The 14501-nt window shown below is 40.9% G+C and overlaps 1 protein-coding gene across 7 annotated transcripts in view; it reads left to right on the top strand.

Annotated features, from left to right (window-relative positions):
• ALK (ALK receptor tyrosine kinase) overlaps window positions 1-14501 on the top strand; it is a 317869-nt gene that overhangs the window by 187383 nt on the left and 115985 nt on the right. The window contains exon 1 of one of the 7 annotated variants that reach the window (XM_038176317.2): window positions 8310-8443. The exons of the other annotated variants lie outside the window; for them this stretch is intronic. The gene's annotated coding sequence lies outside the window, so the exon portion shown is untranslated. Of the gene's footprint in view, window positions 1-8309; window positions 8444-14501 lie in introns of those variants that run through there. 7 annotated transcript variants of the gene reach the window in all.

Below are 14501 nucleotides of genomic sequence, written 5' to 3'. Positions count from 1 at the left end.
GTTTAGTTTGGATATTAGGAAAAAATATTTCACTGAAAGGGTTGTGCAGTGTTGGAACAGGCTGCCCAGGGAAGTAGTTGAGTCACCATCCCTGGAGGTATTTAAAAGACACAGCTCTGGTGCTTACGGACATGGTTTAGTGGTAGTCTTCACAGTGCTAGGTTAATGATCGGACTTGATAATCTTTGGGGTCTTTCCACCTAAGCGATTCTATTCTATGAGCGTATGATTATTTGATTTACTGTTATGACTACTGTGTAGTCATGACCTATTAATATCAATTGAATTTCTTTTCATGAATAATAATAACGTTTTAAGATTAAGCTTAATAATCACGTTTTAAGATTTTTCAGGAACAGGGTCCAAGTTATTTCAGAAACTTCAGAGCAGTCTTGGAGTTATTTTTGAGTTTGACTGTCGAAATCCAGGCATAATATTTGTAATGCAAATTCAATTTGTGCCACTGAAGCATACAATTTTTTAGGCAGAGAATCTGAATCTGGTTAGAAGTTGGATTCCTGCTCTATATTTCTGGAATTTATCCTACTTTAAAATGACCTACCAAGCCTTATTGGCATAAAATGTGCCCAGCCTAGAGCAAATACATTATTTTAAAGTATCTTAGCGCTGTCATTAAATGACCAGTAGATCTATTGGGTGGCATCAAAATATTCCATGTTCTGTATTTCTTAAGTCTTTTCAGTCCAGCTAAGGAAGGGGGAAGAAGCAGAAGGAGAGGCCCTTGAAGCTGCAGTTCTCCAGTAACTCAGGATTATATAGCTGCTGCTTAAGTCTCTAACAAATTGAAGTGTTTTAATTCTGTCTCTTCATGGGTCCTTTATGCCTGGTTGTTCCTGAACTCTGTTAGCAGTATATTTGTTCTTGCCAGCTGATGATGGGAGAGAAAACCATATATTAATATTAACTGTGACCTGCCACTGGTGAAGAGAGCCAGATAGGGTCTGATCAGATGGGTAAGAATGAGTAAGAAACTTCAGTGCAAGTTCTACCCTATATTTGGTAGTTCAGAGTTTGTGAAAAACCTTTCTCAAGATAAAGGGAAGTTTTATTTTTGGATATCCTGTTCCTTCTGTGACCAAAAATTGAAGAACTCTGAGCTAGGGTTTGGAGCAGCTTCTATAATAATAATAATAATACCATCTCCATTTTGCAAACTTGGGCACTTGAAAGGGTTTACCTACTTCTCAGAAGGCTCTGTTTTAAACCTGAAGCTGTGATGTATTTTAAGCTACTGATTTTTTGTTTGTTTGTTTTATTTTTTTAATTGGTTGGAAGAAAGTGCTGAGGTACTAACAGGCCAACTCCTGCTCTTACCGCTGCCATCAGCATGGTTCCAATGAATGTTTATCACTAAGGTGATAGGTACTTCATATATCTAAATATTAATAAAAATATTTTATATATATCACGTACAGAGCAACATTAGGCTTTCATTGCAGACTTGCTCAAGGCATATTATGTGAACCCCAGAAGAATGAATGCTTGAAATTGTCCTGCATTATTTTCAGGAGAGGACAGCAAGAACCATGAGAAAGTAATATAGACTCCGGCAAACGCTGAAATAATGAGTGTCGTTTAAAAGCCCTGAAGCAGATTAAAGTCATCAGTCTCTGCTTCACAGGCACCATACATAGTATCTCCTCATTCTATATCCATCTGCACAGTAATCTGTGATACTTGAGGAAAGGACATTAGAAACAGAACTGTAACAAAATGCGGGGAATTCCCTCTTCAGAGCTACAGGACTGTAATCGGGTGCAAAATGAAAGGAGAGCAAGCATTTGATATTATCTCTATACCAGGCAAATTCTGAGATGCTGCAAGTTAAAACACTGCCAAGGCAAGCCAGGGCTCTTCTGGGAGTTGCTCTTACCCAGGGCCTCCCTGGGTTTGCCTGCAGATGATGGTGCTTGAAGGAACCTCTCCTCCAGGGACACATTGAGCCCTAGGCCACCTTGCCTTTGCTGCACTGACAGGAACTCCCTCCTGATCTGCTCAGCCTCCTCTGCCTTCACTGTATGTCACCCAGCAGCACCCAGAGATTGTACTGGGTGCTGGATTAGCTCCGTGTTTTAAAGGTGTTGAGCACAGAAATCATGTTGCTTATGCAAACTATTTTTAAAGGGGATTTCAATTCCCCATTATTCTCCCATGCCCCTTTCTAAAGTAAGGGATAAGATTGTAAGATTCTTAGGTAAGAGAAACACAAAAATAAATCTTTATTTCTTTCTCTTTTGATATGGGAGGAACCTCCTCCAGACAGTTGTCACAGCTGCAGCTTCTTGAGCCTTCAGGTGAATGGCAAGGCAGCTTTTACAGCATGGCTTGTTTGTTTGTTTGTTTGTTTTCTTCCCTAAACCTTGTTTCTTGGGAGTTGAAAATAAACCTTGTGTTTTCTGACTTAATGTTCCCTCAGGGCTGCTTGTTTATGGCAAGGTTATAACATTCGTAAAGTCATAACCTAGCAGCTAATGAGCCTTCCAGCACAGGGGAAGGCTTCCCCTTCTTACAGTGAAAGACAGATGAGAGAGAAGAAAGAAAACAAAAACCCTCAATACAAATCTGTAGTTTTTCTGTTACTCACAGAGAGATGAGTCAGTGAACAAACTTTTCTTTTGCTTTTAACCTTTTGAATGTTGTAAAAGGAGCATTGGCAAAGGCAATGTTGTAATTATCTTTTAATTAAAAAAAAAAAAAAAGGTGAATACAATTTTATTGCCTGATCCTATTGAAGTGTTGATCCACTTCCTTCTTACATCATCCACATGGGGGAAGGAGAAGGAAAATGCTGAAGATGAGAAAGAAATTAAGTAAGAAGGAACTGCTTCTGACAACTAGTAGCATTTTCTTAAGTTACAATCTGTGCAGTTTGATGGGGCAAACGTGTTCTTCTATGTTAGAGAAGGTCTCACAGATAATGCCAGGATGTGTTGGAATTACAGCTTTAATTTCTCCTGGCAGCAGTATCCATCTGAATAACCAACATTAAATGCTCACTGAACCAGGGCTTGGTATCTTCCAGGTGAAGACCTCAATCAACAGAGCCTTTCTTACCTTCTTGTTTGCTTTCTGCATGTTTAATGTTTAATCTGATACATAAAATGATACGTAAACTGATGGTAAAATGGTACATAATAAGATGGTACACAACCTGGTACATAAGATGAAGCAGATACCACAGAGAGGTGCATTTTGGAATTCCCTTTTGCTGGTGATTGAGATGGGGATTTTGATCTGTAACCTTCTAAACTGAAAAAAGGATTTTTCAGTTAAGGTTCTTTTCTTCTCAACCAGACTGTTCTTAGCAGTAGCCAGTGGAATATTTTAGAGTTTTTATTTTTATTTGTTATTTATTTCCCAAGACAGAGCTACCATATTTCCAAACAGTAAACAGAAATGCATCTGGTAACTGTATTAATCTAAGGATCTATTTGAAAATGTGGTCTTTTCTTCTAGGGTAACCTCCCTTAGATATTTATTTTGATTGATGCATTTTTTTCCAGCCATTCCTTGTGTTGTGATTTAACCCAGCAGGCAGCTAAGCACCAGACATTCAGTCATACCTCCCACTCCCCCCATGGGAGAGAATTTTTTGGGGAAAACAAAAGTAAAAGCTCATATGGGTTGAGATGAAGATAGTTTAATAGAACAGGAAAGAAATAGTAATAATGATAATAGTGATAATAATATCTACAAAGCAATTGATGCACAATGCAATCGCTCACCACCTGCTGACCAATGCCCAGGCTGTCCCCAAGCAGTGGTGTGTCCCCAGCCAGATACCCCATATTTATCATTCAGCATGAATATGGTGAATGATATCAAATAGTACAGAATATCCTTTTGTCCAGTCTCGGTCAGTTGTTCTGGTTCTGTCCCCTTCCAGCTTCTTGTGCCCCCCCAGCCTGGCAGGGCAATATTAGAAGCTGAAAAGTCCTTGACCTACTGTAAGCACTGTTCTGCAACTACCAAAACATCAGCATGTTATCAACATTATGTTCATCTTCAATCCAAAATGCAGCACCGTACCAACTTCTAGGAGTAAAATTGACTCTATCCTAATCAGAACCAGGAGACCAAGGTAGAATGTAAAATACTAATTATCATATAGCTTTACGACTTCTAGCAGATTTGGGAAAAGACAGTAAACACACAGTCCCATTATCTCGCTCCCAAAAATCTAAAAATCTAATAACAAACACTTCATTTTTCTGTATTATATTCTTACTGTACTGTGGGAGATTTTGCTGTTAAAACCCCAACACGCTTTCTGCAATGAATTTCTCAGTACCTTTTCTCATTCTAAAGGATGAAACTAGAGGCAACTGTACATGTTTATTGGAGGGAAACAAGTCTCCCTGGAGAGATAAATGACTTTGTAAAGAATTCTTCAACATATACTATTCTGAGGAACGAATTCCTTTATTCAAGGGAAGAAAGGATGTAAAAATTTCATGAAGTAATCAAAACCTTGAAAGAGTAGAGAAGCGTCATCCAGTCAATGGCTTTGAGAGCTGTGTTTGCCAGCATACTCACTCACAAACTGGGTTTGATGCTGACACTATAAAATTCCTGTTTTCAGGACAGGAATTTAGGACAGGGATCCCTAAGGATTTAAGCAAGACCGAAGTGTTGCAGAAAAACACATTCTGCTGCTTTGTAAAGTGACAAAATATGCTTTCATTCTGTCTAATTATAGTACCATGAGCATTAACTAACTCCTATGGCACTGAAGATCCACATGGATCAGAAACCAGGATTATGGTCATGTCCCTTACTGGAACTTCGTATGTCTCCCAGAGCTGTGGTTTGCAGCAAGATACACAAATCACCAGCAAAGAGACTGCTAATCAGTTCTGATTAACAACAAAAGGCTTTTTGAAGCCAGAACTTACAGAAGGAAATACACCCAGCAAGTACCTTATTTAATTTTAACAAAATCTGTTGGAGAGAGGTGTTTACAGGACTGGCTCTGTATAACCTGTGAGGGGATTGCTCACAGAAAAAAAATAAAAGAAAGTTCATGGTAGTGTCAGATAAAGGTTAGGACATTATTTCTCAATTAGAGCTAATTATGTCCTGGGAGTGTTTGCTCTTTCAGCCACACTGCCTGACATCACATGTGGTATTTCCCTGGGCAACAACTTTGTGCTGTGGCCTGGATCTTCTTAGGATTGTTAAGTGCATAAATCACAGAGCTCCAAAATACTGCTACCATAAGTCCTAGTTTGAAAATTATCTTCAAGAGACGTAGAAGATGTCAAAGATGGGTGTGACTAACGTTGGTTTTCTGGTGTGTGGGTGGACACTCAAGTGCCATATAGGTATATGAGATACTGAAGCTAAGGGTTTTTTTTGGTTGATCATGGGCATTTTAGTGAAGTTTTGGATCAGGTAGTGTGCTGTTCCCTGGTGGACTAGGTTGGAGGGACTAGAAGTTAAATACAAAATTGAAATGCTGTATCATTTATGTGGGAGGAAAAAAAAAAAAAAAAAAAAAGGAAACATTTGAACACTTGATCTTGTGCACAGATTGGAAATGATTTTTGTCCAAAAGGTCCTCATTTTTTTATGAAATGAGTTGGTGAACTTGGTATAACTCTTGATGAACCTAGGTGGGACTTTCAAAAGTATAAACATCTGTTGATTCTTGTCCCAGCAAAGCAAGTGTGTTCAACCCTGACTTAATTTGGGGTAAAGGTCAGCCACCTCAGTACCTATTTTTGAGAAGCCTGTGCTTAGCGCCCAGATCATCGCGTTCTTCCTTACACCTGACATTACTTGGCACTCCTGTTTGCAGCACAAGTGGATAGGTCAAGGAATAAAGGGATGGTGGGTACTGACCTCACTTTCTGCTTCTTAACAAAAAGCTGCTGGTAAAGTAATAGCTGGAGCAGAGCAGTGGGCATTGAGCAAATACTTGTAGTACTGCCACTAGCATATAATTGTTCTGAAGACTCATCAGTTCAACACAGCAAAGGCAAAAAAGGATGGAAGTAGGCTGAGAGCTTACACGTAAAGCTTTCTTGAAGCTTTGCAAATTAATTTCTCCTTTTAAATTGTTTTCCAGCTGTTCTCTGGGTACCCAGCCCCCTGAACTGGTAGATAGGGACAGGGAGCAGAATGAAGTCCTCATAATCCACGAGGAAATGGTTAGCAACCTGCTTCTCCACTTAGATGTACACAAGCCTATGGGGCCAGATGGGATCCACCTGAGGGTACTGAGGGAGTGGGCGGAAGTGCTCGCTAAGCCGCTTTCTTTCCATCATTTGTCAGCAGTTCTGACTATCTGGGGAGGTCCCAGTCGACTGGCGGCTAGCAAATGTGATGCCCATCTACAAGAAGGTCTAGAAAGAGGATCTGGGAAACTACAGGCCTGTCAGTTTGCCCTCAGTGCCAGGGAAGCTCATGGAGCAGATTATCTTGGGTGTCATCATGTAGCACTTGCAGGACAACCAGGCGATCGGGCCCAGCCAGCATGGGTTTACAAAAGGCAGGTCCTGCTTGGCAAACCTGGTCTCCTTCTATGGTTCCCTGACAAGGTGACGTGCTTAGTGGGTGAGGGAAAGGCTGTGGATGTTGTCTACCTAGACTTTAATAAACTTTTTAATAAATTACCATTTCCCACAGCACCTTTCTGAAGAAACTGACTGCTCATGGCTTGGATGGATATATGCTTCTCTGGGTAAAAAAAACAGCTGGGTGACCGGGCCCAAAGAGTCGTAGTGAATGGAGTTAAATCCAGTTGGAGGCCCGTCACTAGTGGAGTCCCCCAGGGCTCAGTACTAGGGCCAGTTCTCTCAAGTATCTTTCTCAGTGATCTGGATGAAGGGATTGAGTGCACCCTCAGTAAGTTTGCAGATGACACTAAGTTAGGAGCAAGTGTTGATCTGCTCGAGGGCAGGAGGGCTCTGCAGAGGGGTCTGGATAGGCTGGACCCATGGGCTGAGGCCAACTGTATGAGGTTCAGCAAGGCCCAGTGCTGGGTCCTGCACATGGGGCACAACAACCCCAAGCAGCACCACAAGCTGGGGGAAGAGTGGCTGTAGTGGTTGATAGCTGGTTGAATATGAGGAGTGGGTAATAGTCTGAAGCCTGTATAATGCCCAGAGGTCACTGGTAACACCCCTGATCTGAGCCCCAAGGAGACAGCGACTTTCTCCATGAATAGTCTGAATAGTCCAAAGGTTTTATTATGCTTGCTTCCAGAGATCTTATATTTTCTTTTTCTGTCTTAGTTCCACTTTAAGAAAAGCAATTTGTAATACGCAGCCTTGTATTGGGACTCTTGCCATAACAATATTATCAGGAACTCATATTGTTTATGATGCACTAGACTATGGATATAGAGTAATATTTGTTCTGATTTAGTGGAATCCAGAGTTGAAACAAATGTTGTCAGTTCCATGTTTTCCCTTTGGGGAAGCTTCGTGTAATGTTTCCCGTAAAATTATGCTGAGGCTTTTCATGAGTACCATACGTGTACTCAGCTGTTATTTAGAAAGAAAAAAAAAAATTAATTGCTTGCACATATTTGAATCCAAAAGGATCTAAAGGGCTTTTTCCAAATAATGCAAACTGACATGTAATTGTATTTGTTTGTTACATAGCTGAGATCTGTTGCCCCTTTTTTTCTTTATTCCTATACTTTCTCTTTTACTGAAAACACCTGTTTCTCATTCTGGTTTGGGATGATATGCTTCTAAACAGAAAAGTTCTGGTGGAAAACAATGCCAACACTTCACTAGTTTTTTTTTTTCTATCCCAGAATTTTCTCATGTTTTCATGTGCTTTGGAAGATGAAAATTTCTTCTCCCATCCAGAGTCTTTGAGGGCTTCTTGCACTGCCCTCAGCTCAACTTTCCTTTGTCTTACCTGTGAAAGAAGGGTGTGTCTGCAACTAATACTTTTAGCATCTTTTCTTGAAAGACTAAATTCTATTCCTAATGGTGATTTCACCTCTAATTCCATACCAGACTTCAAAGTTGAGTAGTACTTTTGAGGGCCTTTCCCTAGTAATTAGCCAGCATAATCCCTGGTTTATTGGTAGGCTCGTTAAAAGAAAAGTTTTCAAATGTATGTTCAGCAAAAACTACCAGCAGCTGAACTTAATGTTTCAAGTTGCAGTGTCTAACAAGTGCTGGATACAGCTGCTGTACGTTGTTAGCTGGCACTTACTTTCTTGGCACACTTAGCTGAGAAAACATGTTAAAAGCAGTGTTCTGGCCACCTGTTGCGTTCATACATTATTCCACAGAAACCCACCTCTGCTGAGTATAAATGATTCAGCTGCAGTTCTCTGCTCTATGCAACCACAGAGAAATGAAAAAAAAATATATCCATATGAAAAACAGCTTAGAAGAATTCTGTTACAGCACTCCAAAGGCCCAATCAAGAAACTTTCTTTGGATCAGGACTAAGGGTAGGTAAATATATTCAGATAAGAAAGAAGAGTTTAAATATGAGTCTGAACCTTCAAGGGAGACTTACGCTAATACATGCCAAGTTTGTCATTCCCCACTCGTTTGTGGTGGTTTGTTACAATAGAGCATAGCTGGTGGTAATCCTAAACCTGTTCAGAAGCAGAGCCATGCCCATTTTCATCAGTTTTTAGGCACGACTCCAAAGACTGCAGACATTTAGTATGCATCTGATGTTTTTAGCTCTTCTTAATGCATTAAGTGGAACTACCCTCTTTGGAGACTGTCTTCCATTTATTCAGGAACATCTTCCTGCAATGCCAGTAAGTTTCAACTGTAAACTACAGGAATAATTTTTATTGGTGAGAAAAAGATTTAGTCTTCACAGCTTGTACAGATGCATGGTGTGCTTTTTAAGAGAACCTTACCCTGAAATGCAGAAAGAATAGAGTGAGAATATGAATCTTCATCTCCTGTACTTCATCAGACATCACAGAAGTATGAATAAAGCATCCATGTCTATTGAAGTTAGGTCTCTGCATCTCATTTATTCATGTTTCTAGATTTTTTGCTTCTCTGTTTGCTTTACCTATCTTCTTTTGACTAACACTTCAACTTCCCTGGCCCTGTACATACGTTCCTGTTGACACCTTGCCTCCATTGCTGATGCATAACCCATATATAGATATTTTCTTTTCTTTTGGTTAAGTATAGAAATGAGGGATTACTGAACTCTGACATGAATATTGTAGTTCATATGAATTAAAACAGTATTTTTCATATTTAGCAGGTTTTTTCAGTAAAATTGAGAGAGAGATGAAACTGTAGTCCAAGCCCAGTTTGTCCTCAGAGGGTAAAAACCCGTATCAGTGTTCGTAATCTAGACTTGACAGTATTGTTTTTTTCTATAAAATAAAATAAATTAAAAAAACAAGCCTTCTCTCTGGAGAGAAAGCTTTGAATCTGTTGCACTCTTTGATTTTAAAAAGCTGTTAGAAGCAAACAGCTTTTGATCACCACCAGCTTTTGGCTGAGTTAAAGCATATGACTTAAAGCTAGGAACATAAGACTGGGAACAATCGCTAGCAAGACCTTGGGCATTAGTTATTCTGTGGTATTCTGGTCTCTCCACTATAACGTGACTTCCCTTTCCCCCTCTTCAGATGAACTGAAGTTCACTAGTCTTACACGTTTCTACAGATTGCTTTATTTCAGGAGGCTATATCCTCATCTTCTATCTTCACCTTGTCTCCATCCTTTTTTCTTTTCCTCCACTTCCCGCCTCCCCCCATTTTCCTAGAATAAGTGATGATGTTGAAATTCACTATGAAGACTCCTTTTCATTTAGTAATTTTTTTCTTAGGCATTTTTAGATAGGATTTCTGATTCATACTTATAAGCTTCAGCTATATGTTCTTTCTGATATTGACAGATATTTCTGTGAAGGTTGTAAGTACAGGATTGTTCATAAAGATTATCTAAGCAAAAAGAAAAAGAGCAGCAACTGATATTTCCTCTGGACTGTAATTTGTGCAGCTTGGTTTTCAACACTATAAAGATCACTCTACTTTTTTCAATGGATTTTTCATGAAATGTTTCACAGATTGCCTCATGCCCTTTAAAGAATGCTAAATAGTGCACAGAGTGTTCCTGTGCTCTTGATTCATGGCTGCATGCTGACATCCCAAGGGCTGAAGGAAAGGGAAACAAGACGAGACTAAGGAAGAAATTTTCTCAGATAAAAGGTCAGTCCACACTGGCCTTGAACTATTTAAATACACTGCTTTTGTTTGGCTTGTGCTAATCTGTTATTTTCATCCAGAAGTGTTCAAAGAACACCCTTTTCCTCATCTTGTTTGGACCACAAATCAGAACCACAATGAGAATGCTGTCACAATCTTAGCTACCTCTGGGGCATCATGTCCGATGCAGCTAGCGCTCCTGCATACATTTTGGTCTAATCCACATGTTCTTGCACACTCTGATTCATTTGCTCCCCAGTGCTATGGTTATTCAGCTCACCCACTGTCCTCTCCTTATCTTCTCACTGGCTAGACAGATGGACTTTCTGGACTTAATGTGATTTGCCCATGTTCACCAGTGTTCTCTAGAGCCCCATTAACACACATGTATATATTTCTGAGTTATGAATGTTGGTGTTTGCACAAAACAACAAGAAGAAATAACCTGTTCTCGTTCCCCTTCTGTAAATAGAGAATAGTGACCCAAAAAAAAAAAACAAAACAAAGTATAAGGTAGACAAGCACAGAGCAAATGTCGAAAAGGGTCTGAAGGGTTTCTCTCCAGGGAAAGGCTGCTTAATACTTATTACATTTTGCACTTTTGACAAGAAAATGGTTCTTTGACTCTGAAATTAATTTGAGAGTGGAGCGAGATTTGAAGCATTTGATAGAAGCTTCAGGAATAACTCTTGGTGCTTTTCTGGCTCTTTGCATTTTCAAGGCCTACATCAAGAGGAGTAAAGCACAGACTACTTCAGTAAACTGTTAATAATACGCATTTTCTCATCCATGTATCCTGTTTCAGCGCTAATTAGGTTCATACAACTGAAGTTCTCGGTATATAGCTGGAAAAAAAAATGGAAGATGTGCCTTCCATTGAGCCTCCAGCATCATTGATCCAAGAGCGTCTGTATTTCAGCATGTTTTGTTAAAGAAAACAGCAGTGAAGACAGGGATCTTTAGTCAATGGAGCACCTTCTACCTGAATCACAGAATAATTGAGGTTGAAAGGCATGTCAGGAAATTACCTAGTATGATACCTCTGCTCAAAGCAAAGTATTTGTACATATTCATAAGATGCTACTTGAACCTTCTCTTCTAAACAGTCTTCTCACAGCCTTGCCTCATATGTGAGATGACAGATGTTCCAGTCTGCCATTATGCATACATTACATTAGCTATTAATCTAATTTCTACTTAGCAAGGTGTCTGGAAGCTGTTTGTCTTTGCGTAACCGTAAGACTGAGAAATATTTCCTCTACTGGCAGAAATAATGTCAGATTTACGTGAAGTGGGATGCTTATGGGGACTGAGTTCAGAGCTTCTAGCAGAAGAGGGCCGGCCCTGTCCATCCTAGAAAGTGCTGTACTCAGAGAGGTTGCCACATGCACTACTCTGACCTCAGGCCACAATTTCTATCAGCCTTTAGTGGAGTCTTTTGTAGTGTATTCCTGTGCTGTATCTCTGCTTCCTTGCCTTCATAACAACCAGATATCAAGAAGCTTTATTTAGTGGTATGTTGAGGACTTCAGAGTATCTTTCCCTGGCACCTGTTACTCAAGCCAAGGGGATCAATGTGCTATAGTGCTCTGTGAAAACCTTCATAGGTCTCATTCCATAAGTGACTGCATTATACTGCTGCATCAGTATGGTCAGGGGAATAAAACCGACTTCTTTTTTTTTTTTTTGTCAGAATTTAGTAAAATTGAATTTGTTTTATTTGTCCGCTCTATTGTGTCTGGTTGAACAGAAATTTGCTCAAGGGTTCCAGTTTTGGCTGGGACAGAGTTAATTTCCTTCCTAGTAGCTGTTGTGTTGCTGTGCTTTGGATTGAGGATGAGAATAAAGCAGATGATACGCTGATGTTTTAGTGTTGCAGAGCAGTGCTTGCACAGAGCCAAGGACTTTTCAGCTTCTCATGCTGCCCGCCAGTGGGAAGGCTGGGTGGGGGGTTTACAAGAAGCTGGGAGGGGACAGCTGAGTGGGACTGGTGATATCCCATACCACGTGAAGTCATGCTTGACAATAAAACTGGGCACGTGGGCCAAGGGGCCTGGCCACTGCTCAGGGACTGGCTGGACATTGGGCAGCAGTTGATGAGCCAGTTGCATTGTGCATCATTTGCTTTGTGTATTTTTTATCCTTATTATTTTTCCTTTCTTTTCTGTCTTTATCTCAACCCAGGAGTTTTATCTTTTTTTCCAATTCTCTCTCCCATCCCACTGGGGGGCAGGAGGGGAGTGAGCTGTGTGGTGCTTAGCTGCCTGCTGGTTTAAACCACAACAGGGAAGAATCTCTTTGTGTGCTTTTGAACCAACTCCATTATTTTGTTTAGAATCATTGCTGCCTGAAAACTTAGATGTGTGACTAACAAGTTTTAAGACAAATTCTTGAATTTACATGGCTCACATCAGCAGGCATGAAATGAAATACCATTTCAGGTTCACTATTTCTTTCGTTGCAATGGACTGATGATTTACATGGGACGTTGCTTGCTTGGAAATGAACATTTTACATTCACCAAGTCCCCCAGGATACAAACCTGTCCCTGTAAAAGAAGAGGAGAGGAGAATAGAAGAAGGTGTTTAAATATATATATATATATATATTTTGTGAAGTAAAAATCGAGACACATATAAGCAGCAGGATAGGAGTGCTAGAGTTGCTTGCAATTCACATCCTATGAAGGGGGTCATTCATATTGCATAGCAAAATTGTGGAAGGCTGAAACAGAAAATGACCAACTGCAACCAAAAGCCTTTGCTGCGTGTTTCTTCTGAATGTGCAATTCGTATTGGTCTTTTAATTATAGTCTATAAAGATGGCTCTGTTCACTACCCACCACTGAGTTTCCAGAAGTACTGAGCGCTTAGGGCTTGGGCTGTTAATGCTGTAATTGAAACAGCTGCTCTGCGCTCTTAAGTACTTTATTCATTCACCTTGGACAGTGTTGATGTATCTGTTGTATGTTCTGGGCCTTTTGTTAGAAGAGAATCTCACGCACAGACACATGTTAGATGTATTGGGTTTACACGGCAAGGGCTTAGTAGCAGGGGGGAAGCCAGCGGCGGCCTCTGTGAGAAGAGCCCGGAGACTGCCGTTTGTCAGATCAGAGCCAGCTCCAGCCGGCTCAGAAAGGGACCCGCTGCTGGCCAGAGCTGAGCCAGTGAGTGACACTGCTTGGGCCTCTGGGACAGCAGATTTAAGAAAGGGAAAAGACTGCTGAGCCCCCGCAGGAGCAGGCCCCGGGCCAGAGCTGCAGCCCGTGGAGAGGAGCCCACACAGGAGCAGGGGGTCTGGGGGGAGCTGCCACCTGTGGGGAAACTGTGCTGGAGAAGCTTGCTCCTGGGGGATGGATGGACCCCGTGGTACAGACCTGTATTGGAGCAGTTCTTGAAGAGCTGCTGCCTGTGGGAAGCCCACACAGGGTCATTTCAGGAGCTCCTGTTGGAGCAGGGGCAGAGTGACTGTGAAGGAGCAGTGGAAATGAAGTGTCAGGGACTGACCGCAGCCCCCATTCCCTGTTCCCCTGCGCTGCTCAGGGGGAAGAGGTAGAAGAGGGTGGATGGAGGGGAAGGTGTTTTTAGTTTGCTTTTAGTTTCTCACTGCTCAGGTCTGCTAGTGATAGGCAGTACATTGTATTAATCTCCCCATGCTGAGTCTGTTTTGCCTGTGACGATAATTGTTGAGTGATCTCCCAGTCCTCATCTCAACCCTTGAGCCCTTTTCCATTATATTTTCTTCCCCTTTTTTTCTTTGAGAAGGGGGAGTGAGAGAGTGACTGCGGTGGAGTTCAGCTGCCCAGCAGGGTAAAATTACTACAAGTACTAATGAAGAGAATTTGTTAGGGCTTTTAGTGTTCTTGGCTTTTAAAAGTAGGAGAAGAAAAAGGGAGGGGGTAGGTGAAATACTTCTCTTAGATCATAAAGCTCTTTGGACTAAATTCACTTTATCTATAAGACCAGTCTTCCTAATTGTCTGTTATTCTCAATGACTTAAAGTGCAAATGAATGTAAAATATTAGACCAGAAAGTCATTATCTTTATATTCTGTACTGATTTACAAATTACCGCATGCAGAGAAGAGCTTTTAAGAACTGTGGTGTAAATAAGCAGAGCATTAGGAGCGGCCCTCAGAAATTCAGTAAGGCCCTGGGCCTGTGGTTGTTCTGCAGCCCCCACACTTCTCTTTTGCCTTGTTACCACAGCCAAAGAGCTAAATTTCTGCAGCAGTCTTTGCTGAAGCCCAAAGACTTTAGGCAGCCAACAGAAGGTCTCAAGTATACCCGTAGCCTTTCTTGGTATACCTTCCCATAACC

The sequence above is a fragment of the Anas platyrhynchos genome, chromosome 3, assembly GCF_047663525.1.
Source record: "Anas platyrhynchos isolate ZD024472 breed Pekin duck chromosome 3, IASCAAS_PekinDuck_T2T, whole genome shotgun sequence".
NCBI classification, from domain to species: Eukaryota; Metazoa; Chordata; class Aves; order Anseriformes; family Anatidae; genus Anas; species Anas platyrhynchos.
This window is presented reverse-complemented; position numbering and strand designations above follow the sequence as displayed.